Source organism: Leptodactylus fuscus, chromosome 5 (genome assembly GCF_031893055.1).
Source record: "Leptodactylus fuscus isolate aLepFus1 chromosome 5, aLepFus1.hap2, whole genome shotgun sequence".
NCBI classification, from domain to species: domain Eukaryota; kingdom Metazoa; phylum Chordata; class Amphibia; order Anura; family Leptodactylidae; genus Leptodactylus; species Leptodactylus fuscus.
The window spans coordinates 206,110,282-206,137,781 of record NC_134269.1 but is presented as its reverse complement, the minus strand read 5'-3'; the positions used below and the strand labels follow the sequence as shown (position 1 = coordinate 206,137,781).

Below are 27,500 nucleotides of genomic sequence, written 5' to 3'. Positions count from 1 at the left end.
GCCCCCACATAGTAAGTACAATGCCCTCATAGTGTCCCCACATAGTAAGTACAATGCTCTTGTAGTGCCCCCACATAGTAAGTACAATGCTCGTGTAGTGCCCCCACATAGTAAGTACAATGCCCTCATAGTGCCCCCACATAGTAAGTACAATGCTCTTGTAGTGCCCCCACATAGTAAGTACAATGCCCTCATAGTGCCCCCACATAGTAAGTACAATGCTCTTGTAGTGCCCCCACATAGTAAGTACAATGCCCTCATAGTGCCCCCACATAGTAAGTACAATGCCCTCATAGTGTCCCCACATAGTAAGTACAATGCTCTTGTAGTGCCCCCACATAGTAAGTACAATGCTCGTGTAGTGCCCCCACATAGTAAGTACAATGCCCTCATAGTGCCCCCACATAGTAAGTACAATGCCCTCATAGTGCCCCCACATAGTAAGTACAATGCTCTTGTAGTGCCCCCACATAGTAAGTACAATGCCCTCAGTGCCCCCACATAGTAAGTACAATGCCCTCATAGTGCCCCCACATAGTAAGTACAATGCTCTTGTAGTGCCCCCACATAGTAAGTACAATGCCCTCATAGTGCCCCCACATAGTAAGTACAATGCCCTCATAGTGCCCCCACATAGTAAGTACAATGCTCTTGTAGTGCCCCCACATAGTAAGTACAATGCCCTCATAGTGCCCCCACATAGTAAGTACAATGCTCTTGTAGTGCCCCCACATAGTAAGTACAATGCCCTCATAGTGCCCCCACATAGTAAGTACAATGCTCTTGTAGTGCCCCCACATAGTAAGTACAATGCCCTCATAGTGCCCCCACATAGTAAGTACAATGCCCTCATAGTGCCCCCACATAGTAAGTACAATGCTCTTGTAGTGCCCCCACATAGTAAGTACAATGCCCTCATAGTGCCCCCACATAGTAAGTACAATGCCCTCATAGTGCCCCCACATAGTAAGTACAATGCCCTCATAGTGCCCCCACATAGTAAGAACAATGCTCTTGTAGTGCCCCCACATAGTAAGTACAATGCTCTTGTAGTGCCCCCACATAGTAAGTACAATGCCCACATAGTAAGTACAATGCCCTCATAGTGCCCCCACATAGTAAGTACAATGCCCTCATAGTGCCCCCACATAGTAAGTACAATGCCCTCATAGTGTCCCCACATAGTAAGTACAATGCTCTTGTAGTGCCCCCACATAGTAAGTACAATGCCCACATAGTAAGTACAATGCCCTCATAGTGCCCCCACATAGTAAGTACAATGCCCTCATAGTGCCCCCACATAGTAAGTACAATGCCCTCATAGTGCCCCCACATAGTAAGTACAATGCCCTCATAGTGCCCCCACATAGTAAGTACAATGCTCTTGTAGTGCCCCCACATAGTAAGTACAATGCCCTCATAGTGCCCCCACATAGTAAGTACAATGCCCTCATAGTGCCCCCACATAGTAAGTACAATGCCCTCATAGTGCCCCCACATAGTAAGTACAATGCCCTCATAGTGCCCCCACATAGTAAGTATAATGCCCTCATAGTGCCCCCACATAGTAAGTACAATGCCCTCATAGTGCCCCCACAAAGTACAATGCCCTCATAGTGCCCCCACATAGTACAATGCCCTCATAGTGCCCCCACATAGTAAGTACAATGCTCTTGTAGTGCCCCCACATAGTAAGTACAATGCCCTCATAGTGCCCCCACATAGTAAGTACAATGCTCTTGTAGTGCCCCCACATAGTAAGTACAATGCTCTTGTAGTGCCCCCACATAGTAAGTACAATGCCCTCATAGTGCCCCCACATAGTAAGTACAATGCCCTCATAGTGCCCCCACATAGTAAGTACAATGCTCTTGTAGTGCCCCCACATAGTAAGTACAATGCCCTCATAGTGCCCCCACATAGTAAGTACAATGCCCTCATAGTGCCCCCACATAGAATAATGTCCTCATAGTACCCCAAAAGAGCATAATGCCATCCATAGCCCCCCACCCCCATTTTTAGATGTGACTGACATTTAAAGCGTACAAGTTACAAATGGGGTTGAGCAATCTGGATCGGAAAAGATCGGATTCCGATCGGCGATCGAGTAAATTTCACGATCGCGATCGGAATTTCCGATCTTTTCCGGCGGGATAAAGATTGGAGGTTATCTCAAGATTGGCTCAACCCCATTCATGTCTATATCATGAATGGGGTTGAGCAATCGGGAAAAATTGGGTCCCGATCGGCGATCAAGCAAATTTCACGATCGGGATCGGCTGGAAAATGATCGAAAATCGGATTTTAAAAACGATCCTGAAATTTCAAGATCAGCTCAGCCCTAGTCACAAATAAAGCCCCAGGCCGAGGGAGGGTCCAGGAACCTTCGGGAGAGGTGGCACATATGCCCTAAACCCCTGAAACACGTGCAGGAGAGGACTCATGACCGTACCTGATAGACAGAACTGGGGCGACCACATCCGGTGCCCTAAACCCCAGTAGTATAAGCCCATGTTGTTCATTTAGGGGCCCAATATCATGGGCAAAGGGAGGAGAATTTTAAAATGAAAACAACCAATCTCGGCACAGCTTTATTGTTCCAAAGCAGATGACAAAATAAAAGCTGCACTGTGATTGGTTGCTATTGCCCATAGCAATCAATGACAACTTTCATTTTGTCATGTGCTTTTGAATGAAAGCTGTGCTGTGATAGGTTGTTACAGGCAACAAAAAACTCCGTCGCTGGCCCTTTAAACCACAAATAACCCGCTAACAATGTTGTGACGGGCCCATTTTTAACACGCCGGCTGCAGATATCACAAAAAAATTTTTTTTCGAGGCATTCGCCTTTTTTTTCGTACTTGAGTTATCCCTTTGAAAATGTGAACAAACTCTGCTTGACAACACAAAGGAATTTTCCCATGGATCAGCTAAAAGCTGACTCACATGAAGACTTGCCCAAAGTGGTCATGCCCTGTAAGCAAATAATACAGGCATGAGGAGCGCTGTACTGGGACTCACAGCAGTTTTGGAATTCCACAGACCCAGCCTTAAAGGTGGCAGCCCATTGGGCGCGAACAAGGTCGACTCGCCGGGGACTAACCAATGGGCTCCTCTATTGACTCAAGTCGCACATCTATGTCTCGGTGAGAGCTGTCACAGCATGTTGTGGAGACGTTTCCTGTACAGAGCGCTGATCACACAATGCAGCTCGCTGTCAGGGATGTTTGCTCAGGCAGGTAACATATCTGCGGTACAATACCTCCCCTCAAAGTCCGCACAAAAGAAAAACGTGCAGGTCAAAAAATTGTGCAAGCAAAAGATGTATTGGCCCATGTAGGCAGCAGAAATGGGCATTAGGGTTGAGTCGATCTAGAGATTTCAGGATCGATTTTAAAATCCAATTTCCAATCATTTTGTAGCCGATCCCGATCGTGAAATTTGCTCAATCACCGATCTGGATCTGATCTTTCCCAATCCCTTCGTGATATATACATGAATAGGGTTGAGCTGATCTTGAGTTCCCTCAATCCCACTGGAAAAGATTAGGATCGGAATTCCCATTGCGATTGTGAAATTTACTCGATCACTGATCGGAACCTGATCTTTCCCGATCCTGATCGCTCAACCCTATTCATGATATAGACATGAATAGGGTTGAGCCGATCTTGAGTTAACCTCTGACCCCGATCCCACCGGAAAAGATGGGGATCGGAATTTCCATTGCGATTGTGAAATTTACTTGATCGCTGATCAGATCCCCATCTTTTCTGATTCCGATTCCTCAACCCTAATGGGCGTCCATGTGCAAACCTATTAAAGAGGAGGTCAACTGTAACAATACCCCTTCCCCTAATAAGAAAAAAGAGTTTGTCGCAAAATCTCCAAAATGTTAGCGATCATCCAAACACAAAATTTTTCATCACCGGTGAACTACTTACGTAGTCCCGAAGGGGGGGAAAAAGGGAAAAAGGGTTAAAAAGAAAAATTGCCCTCAAAAGGGCAATTATATGTGACAGGGTGAAAGGTCTTCATGGTCATGTAAATAAAAAAAAATTCATTACAGACAGGCAAACTTTGCGCGATTCATTTTGTGAATATTTGTTGGAGGTTTGTCTGTCTGGTGCAAACCGGGAATTGCTGCCAACTGTCCCAAATTTGCACATTTTCAAAAGGGGTGTGGCTAATAAAAAAAATCTACCCCAAAGTGGGAGGTCCCAAAAAGTTTATGCAAGGTTCAGATTTGTGTTTGGGTTTCCGTTTTTCCGTTTCCACTTGGGGACCCGAATATCAGAAACACACACCGCTTAAAAAGCGGTTACCAGTGGAATTTCAGGGATCCTACAGATTATAACGGGGTCCGCTGGGTTTCTGCCCGAAAAATGCAGAGAGAAAAACCCCTAAGATGCCCTTATCCTGTATACAATTGGAGATTTTTTAGCTCTTTTCGGTCACCCCTTGCTTTAGGAGTCTCCGGCACGGTCTGGAAGAGTTGGCTGTATGTGACCAACGGCCAATGGCCCTGGTGGCCCGAGGCACCTCATGAAGCTCCTGGGACACAATAGAAAATATATATCAGTCCCCATAACTATAAATGTATTGTTTATCGCCCTCGTCCCTACATATTGAGAAAAGACACCTTACAGGCCCCCCTAAGGTTCCTGGGCCCGGGTGTGACCCTCTGTATGTCCCTGCTTGTGCCAAGTGCCCGTACTGCACCATAGATATGCCAATGCTCTAGTAATACGTCCTCTACAGGAATCCTTCAGGGTGCGTACAGTAAGGGGTTAACACTGGGATGTCATGAATGAGATTGATCTTGTCGCAGGTCACATGCAGGCTGAGGACATAACACCGCCACACCGTGCACTTTACGCAGCGCCTACGATTTACAGGAGAAAACTGGATATTTTATAGGAGTGAAACATCTGCTGCCAGATCTATACAACCGCAAGTACTTAAAGGGCAACTCCACCTTTACAGAACTGCATTCCATCTCCCATCTATGTACTGTTTAAATCCTTGTTTTCTTCTCTATTCACAGCCAAAGCTGCTCATTCGATGTTATGTGGAAGGAGGAGTTTAGGTGACGCTAATGGTTAAAGGTGAGGCCGCACCTTACAACGGACAAGTGTCGCGGGCTTTACCATAAGCAGCAAAGCACCAGACAGGTTTTCGGCAATGTGGCGTCTCTCTAGTCACATGACTAACACATTGTTAAAGGGGTGTGTCAGCAACATTTACTTCCTCTGGGGTCCTTTATGCACCGAACCTGGGGGTCCCTGGCTGGTCCTGACCTTGGGTCATGTGATTGGTACTATATACAATCTGCTCCGCTCCTCCTGCTCTATAACCTGCTACCTTATTAACATGGCCGCCTCCTTTAAAGTGGTTTTATCATTAAAGACGACCTGTTTCAGTTTGGCCATCAGCCAGACATTTCTCCTACAGCGGCCACGGCAGGTCGGAGGTAGTATTACACGATGGCAGGCGACCATACAATCTGACTCCTGTTTGTTCCCCAATCGATCCTCATGGCCATATTGTACAGTATAGAAGTCAATGCAATGATGTATTGTGGGGATTAACCCGTTCATTGCCAGAAAGTAGATTTTTTTTTTTTTTAATAAAGTCTAAGTTTTCCTCCTGCAGGCCGGCGCTGACATGGCGTCTCTTGTCTGGGGTATACGTGGGCACAGCGTATACACATTACACTATAGGAGAACCCAATACGCTGGGATCCTAATTCCCGGGCTCGGTGTTTTCCGTGTTGTGAGCCCATCTCCTAGGTTACTGCCTGTGTAGGCAGATTATGATGTAACAGACATACCATGGGAAACTTATTTGGCTCGATAAACCTGGAATGTCATGAAGAATTTACAGTGGAGGGCTCGTGGCTCACATTTCCCCCACATATTGAAAATCTCCCCAATTTGGCCCCTACAGTGTTCATTTAGACAAGGCAGACCGGAGGCCGAGCGCTCCGAGAGGATAGGGGGGCAAATCCCTTAAAGCCGCAGCAAACTGATAGAAAGTGGGATCTATCCCGCACCGAGGAGCGGAACGGGAACACGGGGGGGTTCGGTTTAAGAAGTTAGGTTATGGCAGCGAGCGTGTTTGGTTTGGCCAGTAGGGGGTGTTGTATTTAGATGTCTGACGTGTCATTGAGTGATGATTAGGCGATCGAGTAAATTTCATGATCGCGATCAGAATTCCGATCCCGATCTTTTACGGCGGGATCGAGGTCTCACGTTAGCTTTGGCCAGTAGCCAAGCATTGTGGGAACTGACATGTAGGGTTGAGCGATCGGGAAAGATCAGATCCCAATCGGCGATCGAGCAAATTTCACGATCGTGAGGAAAATGATCGAAAATTGGATTTTAAGAACGATCCTGAAATCTCAAGATCGTCTCAACCTTAGTGATGATCTGCGATTGGGGAGACAAGGGTAGGGTGAGGTGGCTGCCACGCTCTGCTGCGTGTGGTGCCCTTTAAGGGCGTCCCGTCCGACCAGGCCATACGTAACACTATGCAGTGATCAATGGAGCCCAGAACATAACCATTCCTGTATGGTGAACCCCAAATGTCCGCTTCCCTTCATCCTCCCCTGCATAGGTGGCAGGGGCGCCCCTTAATAAATTGGGGTCCCATGTGCCATGTTGGAATCAGCTATAACCAGCTATAACTTGGCCCAAAATGGCGACTTTTGTCACATACCGTAATTCTATTATCCCACCGCGGGCCCGCGCTGTATTACTGACCCCTGCTCGCCCCCCACGAGTCCTCGGCGTGTTATGTTCGCATGTTATATGGCGGCATTGTTCACGGTAATCCCATCTCACAATGTACACGTACTGTAGTTAATAACTGCGGCGGTTTCTATCGAAACGATTTTTTGGACATACTTGAAACATTTTCTCACCCGACAGGCTTTTGTGGGTTGACGCGTGTTCAGATGAGGTCCCACTGACCTGAGCTGTGGGTGTGGTGAAAATGTTTTAAGTGGATCCAATAAAATTGGGGTCACCTGCTACTGGGCGAGCGGCGGCGCTCTCATTGTTTTGTGTTTGGTGAAGAATGAAGCAGGATTGATGATAATAAAGTATTATAAATATACGCCGGCCATTGAATATCCATTGTCAGGTCGTAACGCGGAGCCGCTCAGGGATACAATGCTCTGTCCTTAAAGGAGAAGAAGCCAAAATCTTCTAGAAAGAGCTCAAAGAATTGTTTCCTGAGCAGAAATCGGATCGATTGAATATAAAGGGTTCCCTATGACAACACTTCCTGTCCCGAGGTTAAAAGGGAACCCTTGGGGGTCCATATCACAAGCTACATTAAGTCCACTATTACCAGTTAGTACCTAATGGGTTAGATATTGATTCAAAAATCTCAATGTCCCTATGACAACACTTCCTGTCCCGTGCTCTGGCAGCAGTGTTGTCATAAGGCAACCTTGAAGGTTTACATCACAATCGTCATTAATGTCCACTACTGGTATTCAGCACCTAAGAGGTGGTCACTGGAGGAAAATGTCAATGTCCCTATGACAACACTTCCTGTCCTGTGCTCGTTCAGATTGGTGCGGCCCTAAGGCAATCTTGTGGGTTCATATTGCTATCTACATGAATATCCTTTATTGCGATTATGCACCTCAGGGGTGGACAAGGGCAATGTCCCTATGACAACACTTCCTGTCACATGCTTTGGCAGCTTGGCGTTGCCACAGGAACCCTTGGGGGTCCATATCACAAGCTACATTAAGTCCACTATTACCAGTTCATAATTAATGGGTAGATATTGGTTCAAAATATCAATGTCCCTATGGCAACACTTCTTGTCCTGTGCTGCGGCAGATCAGTGTGGTTATCAGGCTACCTTGGGGATTCATATCGCAGTCGACATCAACATCCACTGCTGCCACTGAGCACCTACGGGGTAGATGTTGGTGTAAAAATGTCAATGTCCCTATGACAACACTTCCTGTCCTGTGCTCAGTCAGATTAGTGTGGTCCTAAGGCAATCTTGGGGGTTCATATCACTATCTACATGAATATCCTTTATTGCGATTATGCACCTCAGGGGTGGACATTAGTGCAAAAGGGCAATGTCCCTATGACAACACTTCCTGTCACGTTCTCTTTTTTGATCAGAATAACATTAAAAACCAGACTGGGAAAAAAAAAAAAAAAGTGATAAAATTTTTATTTTTTTTTTTTTCTAAATTGGCGACACTTTTTGTATGTGTAGTAGAGGAAGTCCTGGGGAGCGGGCGCGCTCTCACCTGCCCTAAGAACAGCAGGTGCGGGGAACACATGATCGGCAGACACACAGGGGCCGATTACTGATTAAGCCGGGTGTCCGGCCTCTGTCCTTGCACAGGGTATCAACATCACAGCGAGCCGCCCTCCTTCATGGGGACTTAAAAGTCCGCGAGCTATCTTAACTTCTCCGGCTTATCGCTCCCAGCGGCAATAACTGAACTATTCAAAGCAGCAAGGACGGAGTAGAAGCAGAACAGAGATAATGACATCACAAGAGCGCAGCGCGGACGTTTGGAGGAGACACCTATAGAAGGACTGAGTGGCAACATTAGTCATCTTCTTATCGCTCGTGGGCACCGCCGCGTGTTGTCTTATGCAATTAGTTTAATGGGGAAGTTGGTTATTAACTGGCAAAAACAAATGAGTCACATTTTCCTTAAAGTACGCACGTTGCTGACACGCGGAAGCAACAACGACCATTAAAGGGGTTGTCCGGGACTAGGATATTGATCGCTGCGGCCTCTTCACTACATTGTGCTCGGTATGGCGGCTCAGCATGGATGTGATGTCACTGGCCTAAGAAGTGAGCTCAATATCATAATCCCGGACAACCCCTTTAATGAGGAACTTTTATTACCTCCACCAACTACAGTTCTTTTCATCCTTTAATAAACGCCGCACCGCTGATTCCGGGACAGGTGGAATTTTTTCTCTAGCCCACACCGTGCCAGAGTAATCAGTGCAGGCAGTTTTGATGCCTGATAGGATAACTAGACTCCCTAATGTCAAGTGGGTGTAATCAGGTAGGAACTTGCAAGAGGCATCTCTGATTGGAGACCTGGGTCACGCCCCCTTACTTACTCCTGCCTGACACCACCCACTGGATATTACAGAGTCTATTTAGGATATCCGGCACCAAAACTAACTGTATGGATTGCTCAGGAACGGTGGGGGCTAAAGAAAAAATTCCAACTGTGCCAGAATCAGTGGAGGGGTGGTTATTAAAGGATGGAAAGTGCTCAGATTGGTGGAGGTGCTGACAGGTGCTCTGTAAGAGACGACAGGGAAGGAATGGGCCAAACGCACTCGGGGCGACAATAAAACTTTATAGTCCTATGTATTGTGTTGTTGGATGTGGTCACCGAATCTCCCTCAAGGTCACTTCTGTAGAAGATGTAAAACCATTGCAAACCATTCACCTCTGCCTGCAACGAGCTGCTGCACAGGACACAGTGTTGCCTTTCCCGGGCCTTAGACTTTGATTCAGAAGATTTGATCCACAGCCTTCCACTGCCAGAAAGGAGAAGAGTAACATTTTCACAGATATAATAGCAAAACTACAAAAATACAGGAAAATAGTCAAGGAGGGATTCTGTCGAGGAGACTGCTACACAAAAGGGGGATCACGATACTATATGGGGGGAATGGACGGGATGGGAATAATGAAAAGCTTGTGTGTACAGACATGCTGTGAATGAGTCGTCTGGGCCAGATAGAGAAGGAAAGGGAAAAGTAAATGCTGCAAAAAAGTACGGATAAAACGATGCAGATATGTGCAGAGCTTTTGCGCCAGGGCCTTTAGTAGACCCAACATCATGCTGACAAGGCACCACGGGACCTGTAGTTAAAGGGGTTGTCATCTAGGATAGAAGATAAATAGCTGTTCAGCGGGGGGTCTGAAAAGTGAAACCTTCACCGATCCTAATAATAGCGGGCGATTTCCCCTGTTGTGAGTTGTGTCACTTGGTGGACAGATGCATCAACGGTGGGCGCCATTATACTATTATAGGGGGGGGGGGGGGATATTACATTGTGTGATTTGCGAGCCCTTCCCTCCTGTCAGTAGTGGCGAGCCGGGCCGGGCCTATCCCCAGATTAAAGCGCTGCTGTATACATTATATGTCACAGTGAACAAGTAATCCCCGCTCAAGGAAACATTCACGCTGTAATGTATATTGTTACTGCTGACAGCTTCTGCATGCTGCTAGTCAGCATGGTATGGCGGTACTAGCAGATGATAATATAATGTACTCCTATATTAGTGCCCCCATCCTGGATGTCATTATTAGGGTTCTGTTCAGACATGGCAGATTTACTGCAGACTTCCAATGTAACGTTAAATGAAGATGAGACTTTGAAAAAATAGTGGTTTTGGATGCGGCTTTTGCAAAAAATGCATTAAAAAATGTTTTTTCCATCTGACATTGATTTCAATGGGTTTTCAAGGCAGAATCCACCTTCAGGCTAAGACCTCACGGTGCGGAAATGCAGCTGTTTTTGTTGCAGACTTTGCTGCAGCTTTTTGAGCCAAAGCCAGAAATGGATTGAGCAGAAGGGAGAAGTGTAAGAGTTCCTACTGTAGATATTTTCCATTCCTTTTGTAGCCACTCCTGGCTTTGGCTCAAAAAAAAAAAAAAAAAAAACGCAACAAAAAAAGCTGCATTTCCACAATGTGGGGTCTCAGCCTTAGATAGGTCATGTTGCTTTTTTTTCCCCATTGGCTGAAATAATTTGCAAATAATGGATTAAAATCCTTCTGCAAAAATCTCTGTGTAAACTCAACCCTAGGTTGAGATTGAAGGGTATGGACCCTGACATCCATGTGCCGCTTGTGCACCACCCGCGCTTTCTCAGTCCCATTCATTGTGACCAGTGAACACAGTCCGCACAACGGACAGGAATAGGACTGGTCCTGAGTTTTGCTCATGGCCCCATACACCAAACCGTGAAAATACAGAAATGAATGGGTCAGTGTGGTAGTTGTGAAAAACACATATGACACTAATGCTGAAGGCACTAGAGGGAGTATACGTGGCACTGATGCTAAAGACACACACTGAGAATGTGCGGCACTGATGCTAAAGACACACACTGAGGATGTGCGGCACTGATGCTAAAGGCACACACTGAGGATGTGTGGCACTGATGCTAAAGACACACACTGAGAATGCGCGGCACTGATGCTAGAGACACACACTGAGGACGCGCGGCACTGATGCTAAAGACACACACGGAAGACGTGCAGCACTAATGCTAAAGCACAGACTGAGGACGCGCGGCACTGATGCTAAAGGCATAGACTAAGAACGCGCGGCACTGATGCTAAAGACACACACTGAGGATGCGCGGCACTGATGCTAAAGACACACACGGAGGACGTGCAGCACTGATGGTAAAGGCATAGACTGAGGACGCGCGGCACTGATGCTAAAGGCACAGACTAAGAACGCGCACACACTGAGGATGTGCGGCACTGATGCTAGAGACACACACTGAGGACGCGTGGCCCTGATGCTAAAGACACACACTGAGGACGCGCGGCACTGATGCTAAAGACACACACTGAGGACGCGCGGCACTGATGCTCATGACAGATGACGCGCCGCTTTCGGCCTCCAGTAAATAATTTTCCTATGAGAAGCGCAATCCTGCAGAGATTCAGGCAATGACTCCATAGATTCACGGCTCTATTTATAGCATCAAGTGGAAACCATTTGGCACAAGGATCGCAGTGATTCATGCAGGAAGTCATAAAAAAAGCGAACATGCTTAATTTTCAAGTCATTTCCCCTGTAAGACAATGAGAGTTTAGAGATTGATGCACAATAATAGCAGTTAGCGCTAAACAAAATGGGCAGCCAGGAACAACTTCCATGTTTACGCTGCCGAGGCCGCACAAATTTACTCTGTACAGCTGCTTTTATATATACAAAAGTGTCCCAATGCAAAGAAATGAGATTTAACCCCGTGTGGGGAGGAGAGTCTCTTATGTAAAGCTATAGACTGTGGGGATCCCGGAGAAATGGACCCAGTCCTGGTTGTGGAGGGAGGAGAATCGGCCCACGGGTCTTGTTAAGGGGAACAAACAATGGGCCCTTGTGTGCTCGTTGGTCAAGTCTGTCCATGCAAGAGGGGATAGGGTTAAATCATACCGAATGGGTTTCCTTTGTAATGTAAAATACATATAGAATTATAGGAATCAAGTCTCGAGCAGAAGGAGGCGGAGCTGACTACGTACGACTACATACAATTCATTAGATTGATTGCTAGGGCTATACTTTTAGAAGCACATAGCTCCCCCTAGTGGTGGTGCTATAAAGACAGAATTACGGTATAGTGCGTTTCCCTCTGGGGCACTAAGATTACCACGTACGCTCTTTACCATTATGATGTATATATAGATAGAAGTTATAGAGGTGACCGTGTTTTGGCTAAGATTTCTTTGTTCTGACCTTTACCCTCTTTCCCATATACATACACACTTGGTTCGGCCACAAATACATATGTAATAAACATAAGGATGGGGTGTTAAAATTTAACATGCCTGATCTTCTATCGGGAGAGAGATGGCACTCCCCCATACATCAAGGATAGTCAACTACCCCTGCTGGCCAACTTTGCCATTATGTGTCCGGGCACCTTTACTCTTGAGAGAGTCACTGGCATGGATGGAGGCTGAAGGCCTGGAGGTTGCCAGATACTCATGCGGTCATCTCTGGGGAGAAATAGGGGCATGATGTACAGTAGGGCGTACGTAGACGGCGCGGTTGTTCTCATCAGCTCCTCCAGATGCAGCGGGGAAGACTCTATCCAGATCCTAGTGATTGGTACCACCCTCAGTGATCACAAATTTAGCACCTAGGTCAGCGGTACACACCTTTTTTATACCAAGGCCCAGTATCATGCAAGCCAATTTTCCCATGGCCCAGCTGGGGTGGAGGATTGGGTGATGGGACAGGATTTGGTGGCTCATAATAAAGTGCATATTTAAGTACAGCTAGGGCAAGGGGGGTCCATTACTCAGCTATTGGCCATGACCTCAGTTGAGGTCAGGGGAGGTATAAAACCAAAAAAGCAAGGCATAGTCACTTCTGGAATTTCATCCCTTGCCTCTGTTTCCGGTCCCAATTGGACCAGAAGTATTGAGGTTCCTATAACTCCTATGGGCCAATCCCTGACGTCAAGAACATGGCATCATTAGCATTGACCCCAAGAACATGGCATCATTAACCTTGATCTCAACTGCACGGCGTCATTAGCAGTGAAGTCATGGTCCACGCACATGTGGCCACCGAGGCTAGTGACTGACCTACAAAGCCTCACCACTTATGGTCCAGACAAGATGGTGGGACAGAGGGAATGGTAGCCATGTCAGTGGAATGGAATACCAGGGCTAGGCAAGTACGCGTTCTATTTTTATTTCACACTTCACCCGGACAACAATGAAAACCCCTTTAATGCAATTTGTGGGAGATCCCTTTAACACAAATTGTGATCCACTTGTTGGGAGTCCTAAAACATTCGTATAAAGATACAAAATTCCAACAATCAGTTCAATATTTCCCAAATTGGTTCAGTGGCTCCTCTAGGCCTTGCTTTATAGTAGGGTTAGTAGTAGTGAATTTTTTTTGCCGGTAGTTCTTCCTTAGTAAAAAATTACCTGTCATAAATTCTCATCGTTATCGTGTATTAACATGTAGAATATAACAGAATTAAAAACAAAAATTAATAAAAAAATATTCCAGTCACATACCACTGATAAGAGACGACCCCATGATCAATCGCGACACAGTTCAAAGCTTCATATCCTGCGATCTGGAAAATATAATATTGGAAAAATGTCAGAAAAACACCAAAAAAAAAAAAGAAAAAAGAAAAGAGTATATTAGTATCATGGCACAATATTGTGCACAATGTTCTACAACATGTCTACAGAAATGTAAAATAGCTAATAAAAAGTACAAAATAACTCAAAAAGTTATCAAAAACGTGTAGAGAATACATTGATTTCAAAGCTTCCGTTTTAACCGACCGGCAAAAATTAGGTCATCCTATTTCGGGACATTTTTCTGGGTCATGAGTGAAGACAAATGCCCCATGGACATGAAAAAAACCCCCAAAAAAACAGACCGTTCATCCCTTTTTCACAGCTGTGTGAATATAGCCTAAGACCGAGACATTTTACCAGAGTCCTACCATGGACTAAAGACCCAGAAGACGGGACCACGTGGCAATAATTTACATCAATCGCCCCCTTCTAGTGGTGGGATATCGCCACCTTAGAGAGTAGACCTTCACACTTCGGCCACAAGGTTCGTTCCCCCCCTCTCCTCCATCCTACAACTGGAAAGCCGCGAACTGGTTCGAGTCTGTTTTTGAAGTTTTCTAAGAAAAAACTTTTTAACCCTTGTGAATTTTCAAAAACAACCGTCCAAAAAGAGAATTTCTTTTTTTTTTCTCTATTTCAAAAGGAAACAATTTTATTCTAATTTTTCCGCTTAATTGGTAGCTGTGAGATATAGCAATGTCCTTGTCAAACCACGTCTGGTGATATAGGGAGGCCCCTCCCCTATAAATACAGCAAATAAACTCAAATAGAGACTGTTGTTAGGGAAACTTCACGGTTATATCAGCCAGGCAGTGTTTATCGGTTTCGTGGCAGTGTTTCTCAGAAGGACATGTATTAATAGCAGCCATTGTGGCAACTGTGGAAGGAAATTATAGAGCCGGCAAGATTTTATTTACAGGGTGGACAGTGAAATCTAATACAATGGTCAATTAGAAAATTGTAATTCAAAAACATTTTCAAAAAATTTACAAAAAAATTAAAAAAAACAGAATCATCATTCCTATTGTATGAAGTTTTTTAAATATTCTGTTCCATCACTATTGAAATATTGTGGTCTCTACATTGCACCCTCTCTCCTACCTATAGACAGTTTACAGCTAGAGATGGGAGAAACGCGCCAGGTTCGTTACGAATTTTCCAAAAGTTTTGGGCTCGTACGGGGGTTAGTTACAACACTCTTCAGACCCCGGAACAGAAGTAGCAAAAGTCTAAGGGAGGGACCAAATAAAAAACACAGATACTCACTTTTCCTACCCTCTCCAGGGTGTCCGCTCACCCATGATGTTGCCATGTCACACATGATTATTGAGGCCCAAGGTCAGGCCTCAGTAGTGACCCCAGGTTGTGTAAAACCAAAGAAGAAACCAGAAGAGGACAAAGAAGCCTGAGGGCAAAGACCAAATGCCAGAAAAGAAGAACGGGAGCCCAGGAAAGGTGAGACCCACAGTATAATAATAATAGGACTTCCACATCTTTTGGGCAAACCTCATGAACAAATGTTGTGAGTAGGGTTGAGACGATCTTGAGGTTTCAGGATTGTTTTTAAAATCCGATTTTCAATAATTTTCCAGCCGATCCCGATCGTGAAATTTGCTCGATCACCGATCGGGTCCGATCTCTCCCGATCGCTCAACCCTAATGTTAGGTTTTCCCACAATGATTGGCCAGTAGCCAAGCATTGTGGGAAATAACCTCCGACCTCGATCCCACCAGAAAAGATGGGGTTCAGAATTCCAATCGCGATCGTTAAATTTACTCGATCGCCAATTGGAATCCGATCTTTTCCGATCCCGATCACTCAACCCTAATTGTGAGATTCACTCATTACTATTTACATATGATCAATCAAGGCTCTCAGTCGTGGGGTGGCATCAGTCTGATATCAGGAGACCCTTTTAATAAAAGTGGAAACCTTTTTAAGCTTGGTCAAAATAACTTTGTACAGATTTGTCCTTCTTTAAGGACAAGCCCAGATATACGTGTCATGAGATGACCAGCTTTTCAAAACCACATGATTTCCATATTCATCACAGGTTATCGATTCTATATTCGTGGCCACCCGGTGGTTTTGTTGTGTATTACAGCCTATCCAGGGTTTCCCTAGAATGCTGTGATATTGTATTGAATTGGAGTCCTTTACCAAATTTGAGCTAGGGTAAGGGTGGACATTATATACGGTACATCTTATTATAGGACCATTAGGGACCTCAAAGCATTTTTTTCTGCTTCGACAAGATGGAAACGGAATGAGTTTATGACATAATCTTGTGAATTTCTTCTGGTTTTAGGACATGTTGTAACTTCACATTGCACATGTCAGTATCCACATTTAATGACTACACCCAGCTTTTATTTCTCAATGTACGCGACATACTGTAACATGCTAAATATTCCATGCCAACTATATACACAAACAATGAAATGGGCACAGCTAACAAAAAATTGGTCTACAGCAAAGCAGAACCTCAAATGTTGGGAAAATCTATTCCCACGTTGTACGAATTGGTTTGACCTTCAAGACATGAACACTAAAAATGGCCAAACATTGGCCATAGTTTGGCCAACAACGCCTATTTCTCCTGACCTCCCCATACACATGAACACTGATATTGCAATGGTCTGTAGACCAACATCCAGTAGACCAACCAATCCATTGTAGATGCCATAGGAAGTCCTTTAGTAGAAAATCAATCACATTATCTAGATTTGGTAGGTCAAACGGTGTGGACCAAGATGGTTCTTGCATGGTTCCATCATTGGCACAAAAACAGTTTCTTGATTTCTTGTCATCTTGGAGGCATAAAATTTATTTAATCCACTGATCAAGATATTGTGTCCTCACGGTGTTGAGGCTGGTTTTCTCCACTAATTTTGTCCTACCCTTCAAAAACATATCTCCCATGGCTTCAGGTGGCATCATAATTGGTTCACTTTGTCCAAAGGTAAGAAAACCTGATAAAATACTCTGTAAACATTTTAGGCCAGTGGGCTTTGGGACATATTTTGGCTTTTAGGGTAGTAAGATGTGTCCGACCAGAATTCAACATCACTTGAACTTCTAAGAAAGGTGGCATGGCCCTTTGGTTGTTCCCAATCACATTTTTGGTAAATAGGGATATGTTATTCACATACATGTAGGGTTGAGCGATTGGGATCGGGAAAGATCGGATCCCGATCGGCGACTGAGCAAATTTCACGATTGCGATCGGCTGGAAAATGATCGAAAATCGGATTCTAAAAACGATCCTGAAATCTCAAGATCGGCTCAACCCTATATGCTTGTCAACTCTCCAATACTTCCAGTAGACACCTGCAAAAAGGGATGATATCTACCAGGCCTGGTGGTGGAAGGCTCCAACCATCTGCCAGGCTCTTGGCCACAATATATGAGCAAGTCACATTTACAAAAATAGTTGCACAACTGGAACATTTTGTGCCTAAGTCACAAAAAAGGGTTGTCTCATGGCCCAAAGAGGGCATAGCCATGTGAAAATTTTCACTTGGTGGGTCTCTAAGACACGTAAGGGGGCCTCACACCAGGCAATGCTTCCTGGGCCTATAAATTAGCTCTCATCCCAGATGACAAAAAGTGTCTCCTTAATGCTACTTCTATAAGTCAATACTCAACACCGCCATTGTCTTACCTATAAGACCCCCCATGCCAACTGGCAGTCTCCAAAAGGAGAAACATTATCCCCTCTCTGCCTACATCGAAAGCCACTCACTAGTACCCCGCTCTGCACCAACAAGGGGCAAAAATCACAAAATATCAAAGATGTCTGCTGATGGGTATCTTTCTCTTCTGGTTTGAAGGGCATTAGCTACACAGGAAGTTGTTGTTCCCCGAGTCGGGAGCTAATTTGCATCCAGATTATGTTATGTACGACTTTCCTTATTGTTTACGCTCTTCCTTTTAGAATAATCTATGGCGGATATTAGTGAAGGTTTTATAGCCGAATGTATAGGGTTGGATGTAAACAGTAGACTAAGTGTCTATGAGAAGTGAGCTCATCACATGTCTACAACACCCGACTCCGGCCTCGACTTCCTGCTCCCAGATAAGGACAGATAAGGCATTTGTTTGACATAGCGGAATGTAAGAAGGATGCGACTTTGCTGTGAAATATTTCAGAGCGCTTGTCAGAATCGTCTTATGAACTCTCTTGCCGACAAAGACATGGAGATTTGATTGAGATTATGTTTTCAGATGACTTCAAACATTTCCCATCTGGATCAGCTGCCTACAGCTGCTCTCCTGACTGCGAGGGTGCGGGGAAAGTGGATGATGGTGATGTTAGAAATGTCACTTCCTTGTGTCCTTGTCTGACCTTGTCGAGATCTCAAGACTGCTCCATTTTCGAGTTTAAAGAGGTTCTCCACCGGAGCAGATTTCTTCTTCTCAGAGGTCCGCACAATGTCCATGTGGAACGGTTGAGTTAATGGAGTCGGACTAGTTTCTAGGACTGCACTGCCTGTAGGGATGAGCGATCGGGATCGGAAAGGATCGGATCCCGATCGGCGATCGAGCAAATTTCACGATCGCGATGGGCTGGAAAATGATTGGAAATCGGATTTTAAATCGATCCTAAAATCTCAAGATCGGCTAAACCCTACACACATTTATAGCAACCAAATTGGTCTCAATTTACTGAGGTCTTGAGCTGAAGATCAACTTGAGATTCGGGTGATGATGCGTTCACGGTACCAGGAGATAACAAAATCAATGGAGATAACTGGGAACCCAACAAATACCCTGAAGAAACAGTAATACCCAATTTTCCAAGGTCACTGAAAATATTTGGAAAGGGGTTGTCCTCCATTACAAAAACATATCCGATCTCGTCCAAAAACATTGCCACACTGGTCTAGAGGTGGAATCTGGTATTACAGCTCAGCTCTCTTGAACTACACAAAAAGACTTTAACACACAACCTATAGAGAGGTGTTTTTAGGAAGAAAATTTAAAAAAAATAATCAGCTTTGTAATTCTATTCCTGGACCACCCGACAGGCCCCACTTAGAAGAAAGGTCCCTCACAATAATATCCTAGAAATATTATACTAAGAGATCTCCTAGGTGTCTGTGGACCTCATTACGGCTGGCTGAGCACTTTAACAACTTGTTTGACAACCGTGTATCCAATAAACAAAAAAAAATCACCAAAAAACACAAGCAAACAAAGCAAAGGGATGTTCCCTCCGCATTAAACCCACATGCCGTTATCGTATGACTTAGAATCAAACACTTCTTAGAAACAGAATAGAAGTTTCCTTGAACAGGATGGAGGTGAATTTTTATAACTGGAGATCTGTAATTGTTTGATAAATTCGAGAAAACACCACCCAACAGTCCCCGACATAGTGTTTATGGCTTCGTGAAAAAAATTGAAAAAAATCTCTCGGACAGAAAGTGGGCAAAAAAAATGTATAATTTCAGATAAGTTGCCGTAAAAACCAGATGTGTACAAACTAACCTTTCTTCTTGGCTGGAGATATCACAAGATGAATGGGGCAAAATGACCGGCTTTCAAAAAAAATTAAGTTTTTCTTCACAAAGTTGGGCATCTCGCAGTTGGGCATCTCATCTTGGTAATCTCAGACACATCTCTCCTCGAAAGAAGCAGCGAGTTAAACTGATGGTGGTGGTTGATCTGAACAAACTCGTACAAACCTAGACACTGGAACTTTTTGGATTGGCAAGGTCAAATCCGAGAGTCTCAGGTATCTCCTGGCTTTAACCTTATGGTCTTTGTTGCATGGTCTTCAGGGCAGTCTCCAATTGGAAGGAGCCACCAAGACATAAGAACGCTGAAGACATACAAGAATTCAGTAGACATCATTACCAGGTTGACAGACATGGAAGACAAGTCATGACCAGAGATGTAATCAAGTCAAGAGATATAACCCCAAATTAGGCAAAGCCAGAAAAAGGTCAACATGGGCCAAAAACAGAGTAGATGCCATTCCATCAACCTTCTGCACGGATCTCCAAGATTTCATTTCATCTACAAAATGGTGTTTGACAGAGCAGAATAAGGTGACTGCCTAAATTAGTTGCCCCTCCTATGTTTGCCACTGTACAATTTCATACTACGATGAGGCCAACCTAAGCACTTCACTTTCCAGAAGACTCGTAGCAATCTCGAGGAACGTTTCTTTCATAGGATCGTCTAATACAGTAGGTATCAGATCTTCCCTGTCTAAGAAGCCACCAAATTTTATATTGTTGTGGTCACCTCAAAATCTATTATTGGAACATTTTCTAAAAAATAGAGAATACATTATATGGGAGGAATCGCTGAGGACAATACAAATTCATTTCTGAGAAGGAGATTCCCAATATTTAATTTTTTTTCTTTCTTACATTTTTCAAACTCATCAGCCTCCTAAAAATACATCCAAGACCTTCTTCCCTCCTGAACTCAAATCTTATGTTTTTTTTAGTGCTTAGCAGATGTTTGTTCTACTTCTTGGTCCTCCACCAATGGACTCTCAAAATATACAGTACAGAACCACTTGCAAATCCCAAATTGACTTTGAGATGGGTTTTTTGGCTGTGGTTTGGCTTGTTGACAATATATTTCCTCAGATTCCTGCTCTTCTATGAACCTGACAAGTCTGAATGTCCCATCTGAGCACCAGCAGATCTTTCAGTTGTTCAAGATCTGGCACAATGATGCCACACAACAGTTGTCCCAATATCCAGAAGACTACTGCACTCGTAGATGACTCTGGACACCAAAGACTTGTCACTAGGACCTCTTTCTTAATATGTTCTGTGTGTACAATGATAAAGTAGATAAGCAAACATCAGCCTAAGGCGCTCCATTCCATTGGTGGGACCTTCCAAGCCCTGGCACAAACATACATCTCCTTAGCATACAATGAGAAGAACTTCATTAAGGAGAATCCTCTCATTAATAATACAATAGAAAACTCTGTTTATTCCCTTTAAGTGCGACCTCTGGGTATTATTCTTTAGTCCCATCATCCTGTTTACCCTGAGGGAGAACAGGATATTTACTAAGCAAATATATACATATCCTCTTAGAAACTTTACCTGGATTCCAGTGATGCTTGGCTCTTTGGAGCAACAAGGATATAGCCATTGGTCCAATGGGCAGCCATGCCATCATTGCACTGAAGAGATAATGTACATACTGACAAACACAGTGATATCTCGGAAATGGAGTGGGTGATTCACAAGAGGAAAATACTGTTGGGGTCTGGTGACAGTAACCTATCTATCTGCAGGGCTGGGGTGATATGCTGGTTCTGGTGACACTAACCTATCTAACTGCAGGGCTGGGGTGATATGCTGGTTCTGGTGACACTAACCTATGTATCTGCAGGACTGGGGTGATATGCTGGTTCTGGTGACACTAACCTATCTATCTGCAGGAGTGGGGTGATATGCTGGTTCTGGTGACACTAACCTATCTATCTGCAGGGCTGGGGTGATATGCTGGTTCTGGTGACACTAACCTATCTATCTGCAGGAGTGGGGTGATATGCTGGTTCTGGTGACAGTAACCTATCTATCTGCAGGGCTGGGGTGATATGCTGGTTCTGGTGACACTAACCTATCTATCTGCAGGCTGGGGTGATATGCTGGTTCTGGTGACAGTAACCTATCTATCTGCAGCGCTGGGGGGATATGTTAGTTCTGGTGACAGTAACCTATCTATCTGCAGGCTGGGGTGATATGCTGGTACTGGTGACACTAACCTATCTATCTGCAGGGCTGGGGTGATATGCTGGTTCTGGTGACAGTAACCTATCTATCTGCAGGGCTGGGGTGATATGCTGGTTCTGGTGAAACTAACCTATCTATCTGCAGGCTGGGGTGATATGCTGGTTCTGGTGACACTAACCTATCTATCTGCAGGGCTGGGGTGATATGCTGGTTCTGGTGACAGTAACCTATCTATCTGCAGGGCTGGGGTGATATGCTGGTTCTGGTGAAACTAACCTATCTATCTGCAGGGCTGGGGTGATATGCTGGTTCTGGTGACAGTAACCTATCTATCTGCAGGGCTGGGGTGATATGCTGGTTCTGGTGAAACTAACCTATCTATCTGCAGGCTGGGGTGATATGCTGGTTCTGGTGACAGTAACCTATCTATCTGCAGGGCTGGGGTGATATGCTGGTTCTGGTGAAACTAACCTATCTATCTGCAGGCTGGGGTGATATGCTGGTTCTGGTGACAGTAACCTATCTATCTGCAGGGCTGGGGTGATATGCTGGTTCTGGTGACACTAACCTATCTATCTGCAGGGCTGGGGTGATATGCTGGTTCTGGTGAAACTAACCTATCTATCTGCAGGGCTGGGGTGATATGCTGGTTCTGGTGAAACTAACCTATCTATCTGCAGGCTGGGGTGATATGCTGGTTCTGGTGACACTAACCTATCTATCTGCAGGGCTGGGGTGATATGCTGGTTCTGGTGACAGTAACCTATCTATCTGCAGGGCTGGGGTGATATGCTGGTTCTGGTGAAACTAACCTATCTATCTGCAGGCTGGGGTGATATGCTGGTTCTGGTGACAGTAACCTATCTATCTGCAGGGCTGGGGTGATATGCTGGTTCTGGTGAAACTAACCTATCTATCTGCAGGCTGGGGTGATATGCTGGTTCTGGTGACAGTAACCTATCTATCTACAGGGCTGGGGTGATATGCTGGTTCTGGTGACAGTAACCTATCTATCTGCAGGCTGGGGTGATATGCTGGTACTGGTGACAGTAACCTATCTATCTGCAGCGCTGGGGGGATAGGTTAGTTCTGGTGACAGTAACCTATCTATCTGCAGGCTGGGGTGATATGCTGGTTCTGGTGACACTAACCTATCTATCTGCAGCGCTGGGGGGATAGGTTAGTTCTGGTGACAGTAACCTATCTATCTGCAGGCTGGGGTGATATGCTGGTTCTGGTGACAGTAACCTATCTATCTGCAGGCTGGGGTGATATGCTGGTACTGGTGACAGTAACCTATCTATCTGCAGCGCTGGGGGGATAGGTTAGTTCTGGTGACAGTAACCTATCTATCTGCAGGCTGGGGTGATATGCTGGTTTTGGTGACAGTAACCTATCTATCTGCAGGCTGGGGTGATATGCTGGTACTGGTGACACTAACCTATCTATCTGCAGGGCTGGGGTGATATGCTGGGTCTGGTGACACTAACCTATCTATCTGCAGGGCTGGGGTGATATGCTGGTTCTGGTGACACTAAGCTATCTATCTGCAGGGCTGGGGTGATATGCTGGTTCTGGTGACACTAACCTATCTATCTGCAGGGCTGGGGTGATATGCTGGGTCTGGTGACAGTAACCTATCTATCTGCAGCGCTGGGGGGATAGGTTAGTTCTGGTGACAGTAACCTATCTATCTGCAGGCTGGGGTGATATGCTGGTTCTGGTGACACTAACCTATCTATCTGCAGCGCTGGGGGGATAGGTTAGTTCTGGTGACAGTAACCTATCTATCTGCAGGCTGGGGTGATATGCTGGTTCTGGTGACAGTAACCTATCTATCTGCAGGCTGGGGTGATATGCTGGTACTGGTGACAGTAACCTATCTATCTGCAGCGCTGGGGGGATAGGTTAGTTCTGGTGACAGTAACCTATCTATCTGCAGGCTGGGGTGATATGCTGGTTTTGGTGACAGTAACCTATCTATCTGCAGGGCTGGGGTGATATGCTGGGTCTGGTGACACTAACCTATCTATCTGCAGGGCTGGGGTGATATGCTGGTTCTGGTGACACTAACCTATCTATCTGCAGGGCTGGGGTGATATGCTGGGTCTGGTGACACTAACCTATCTATCTGCAGGGCTGGGGTGATATGCTGGTTCTGGTGAGACTAAGCTATCTATCTGCAGGGCTGGGGTGATATGCTGGTTCTGGTGACACTAACCTATCTATCTGCAGGGCTGGGGTGATATGCTGGGTCTGGTGACAGTAACCTATCTATCTGCAGCGCTGGGGGGATAGGTTAGTTCTGGTGACAGTAACCTATCTATCTGCAGGCTGGGGTGATATGCTGGTTCTGGTGACACTAACCTATCTATCTGCAGCGCTGGGGGGATAGGTTAGTTCTGGTGACAGTAACCTATCTATCTGCAGGCTGGGGTGATATGCTGGTTCTGGTGACAGTAACCTATCTATCTGCAGGCTGGGGTGATATGCTGGTACTGGTGACAGTAACCTATCTATCTGCAGCGCTGGGGGGATAGGTTAGTTCTGGTGACAGTAACCTATCTATCTGCAGGCTGGGGTGATATGCTGGTTTTGGTGACAGTAACCTATCTATCTGCAGGGCTGGGGTGATATGCTGGGTCTGGTGACACTAACCTATCTATCTGCAGGGCTGGGGTGATATGCTGGTTCTGGTGACACTAACCTATCTATCTGCAGGGCTGGGGTGATATGCTGGGTCTGGTGACACTAACCTATCTATCTGCAGGACTGCGGTGATATGCTGGTTCTGGTGACACTAAGCTATCTATCTGCAGGGCTGGGGTGATATGCTGGTTCTGGTGACACTAACCTATCTATCTGCAGGACTGGGGTGATATGCTGGGTCTGGTGACACTAACCTATCTATCTGCAGGGCTGGGGTGATATGCTGGTTCAGGTGACACTAACCTATCTATCTGCAGTGCTGGGGTGATATGCTGGTACTGGTGACACTAACCTATCTATCTGCAGGACTGGGGTGATATGCTGGTTCTGGTGACACTAACCTATCTATCTGCAGGGCTGGGGTGATATGCTGGGTCTGGTGACAGTAACCTATTTATCTTCTGGATTATTTCTGGGTATACGCCTCTCCTGCCAAAAGTTTGCTGTTCTCATAACATGCAAATGAGCTGTTTTGAGTAACAGTAATGCATATTGACAAAAACAGCAATATCTCAGTGACAATTTTCAGGAAGTATAATGCCCCCTAGTGGTCCTTGCACAGTATAATGCCCCCTCACAGAGAATAACTGCCCTTTCCTGGATCCTACACAGTATAATGCCCTCTTATTGCCCCTCTTCCATGGCCAGCCGCACAATACAATGCCCCTTTACCGGTCCCCGTATAGTACCATGCATCCTTTATTGCCTCCTATACAGTATAATGCTCCCTTTACCAGCTCCATACAGTATAATGCCCAATTGACCGACTCGCCAGAATCTGCAGTACGGAAGTATATTCAGTCTCTATTCACATTACAGTTCGGGGGCTTATCAGGGTATTTTTGACAACACATACTTGATTGATCCCTGGCATGAAGGTGCTTGGACTCTAGCGGTCGCCATATGTAGACCCTTAGCCCCTGACCCATCAGACATGTACAGTATAGTACATAACATCATCAATAGAATAATATAAAACAACATAATAATTCTCAGCCCTTCAGTTCCCTATGTGAAGCTGCCATAGAGAAAAATCTAGAAAAACCTAAATCTGTTCCTGGATATTCCAGGCGGGTTCCAACAATGAGACCTTGAGATTTGCAGCCTTTTCTGCTCATCTCCATCCTGCCTACATTTCTGCTGCTTTCTCACTTTATGGCAGCGTTTGCCTGCTCTGCGCTGTGCGGGGCTGCCCAGGAAGATGACATAATCTGATCTGTCTCCGAACAAAAATGAAAGGAAAATTAATTCCTTTCACATTTTTGAGCTCTAATATGGGAAAAGACGACGCTTTGTGCAGCATCTCGTTATGCAATGATGTCGTCATCTCCCTCTAGTGGCCGACAGCGGGAAACCACAAGGCTAAAGCGTGGGTACTGTAAGGCGTACAGTGTGTCATGTGCAGTCAAAAGAGCCCCTTACCCAATCTCCTGCTCCCCTCTTATATAGCAAAGTACTGTAACGTCACCCAGACACCCCCTATAGATATGGGCTGGGTTCTTCTGAATAAAACTTCCATACCCCAAATCGAAGCGGCAGATCAGTGGTTATATACACTATTAAAGGGCTATTTGTCTGCGCCTAGTAAAAGGGTGCCACTCTGGTAAATAGATTAGGTATAGACTATGTATGCTAACCCTTTGCAGTCAGGCAAGGGTGCTACTTAAAGGGGACCTGTCATCACTTTCACCAACTCTAACTCTTCGACCCTCCAATGATTCTGCCGTGGTTGGAATTTTTTCTCTAGCCCTCACCGTTCCCGAGCAATCATTTCTGTAACTTTTGGCACAATCGTACCGTCTGCTGTCAGGTGGACGGTCCTGGATTGGAGCAGAAAGACAGGAGCCGCCCATCTGACAGGTTAAAGCTCCATCCTAGTCTTGTTTGCAGGACTGTTGGCATGTATGCACCACTAATAGCTCTCCTCTAGAAGAAAGAAACCTCTTTCTCTAGCGCCACCTATAGATAGCAACCCCGTAACAGAACCCTACGCAGCGGTGAGGTCTACAGTTTGCCATGTTTCAGTGCTCCTTAAAGGATCAGACATTGATCTAAATGATAATCCCCTATAGGTGGCACTAGAGAGACAGTTTTCTTACTTCTGGAGGAGAGCTCATTTGCATACCATTTCCCAGAGAGCAACACACTATTAGTTGGATCTCCTCAAGGATAATGAAGAAGTACAATTATAAGACAATTAGGTTTTACCTTCCAGTGACACCGTCCTCAAAATGCCAGGAAGAATGGGGGGCAAATGTACAGATCTCCACTGCTATCCTTCATATCATCTGGATTGCAGGACTCCTCCACCAAAATAAGAACCTATAGATGATCCTATAGATAACAGTCCCACCAAGATCAAGATCTCTGGGTAAACCTATAGATGGTTGTCCCACCAAAATCAAGATCTATAGATGGACCTAAAGATGGCTGTCCCATCAGAATCAGGAAATGTAGATGGACCTATAGGTGACTGTTCCATCAGAATCAGGACCTATAGAGAGCGGTCCGATCAGAATCAGGTTATGTAGCTGGACCTATACATGGCTGTCCCACCAAAATCAGGACCTATAGAAAGTTGTCCCATCAGAATCTGGATATGTAGCTGGACCTATAGATGGCTGTCCCACCAGAATCAGGAAATGTAGATGGACCCATAGGTGACTGTTCCATCAGAATCAGGACCTATAGAAAGATGTCCCACCAGAATCTGGATATGTAGCTGGACCTATACATGGCAGTCCCATCAGAATCACGATATACAGATGGACCTATACATGGCAGTCCCACCAGAATAAGGATCTATAGGTGTCTACGTGTAACAGAACCCCCTCTGTATGGACAAGGAGCTCCTCTGCTTACAGATGGGTGTTGCTCCTTGGCCATATTTCAAGGCTTTTTATAGGGTCGCACAGTTTTCTTACTTCTGAAGGGAAGCTAATTTGCATATTTTTCCCAGGGGGCATTACACTATTAGTTGGATCGCCTCAAGGATAATCCATACCGTATGTGCAGACACTATGGATGCAGGACTTTCTGTTTAGTTCTAGAAGGGTCTCGCCGTATCTATACTTCCATCTTTAGGGCTACAAGGCTACTGTATTCCATCTGTTAATCTTAGAAAGCAGAGTTGTGTATCAGGGGAATTGTGTAACCTTCTAATCCAAATATATCGGCCCCGCCAGGCCAGGAGAAAAGAAATG

The 27,500-nt window shown here is 45.3% G+C and overlaps 1 long non-coding RNA gene across 1 annotated transcript in view; it reads right to left on the bottom strand.

Moving 5' to 3' along the window:
* The window catches only part of LOC142203971 (uncharacterized), a 176,358-nt gene that overhangs the window by 41,919 nt on the left and 106,939 nt on the right, over positions 1–27,500 (bottom strand). Inside the window, exon 3 of the long non-coding RNA XR_012716129.1 lies at positions 13,798–13,859. This is a non-coding gene — a long non-coding RNA (uncharacterized LOC142203971). The remainder of the gene's footprint in view (positions 1–13,797; positions 13,860–27,500) is intronic.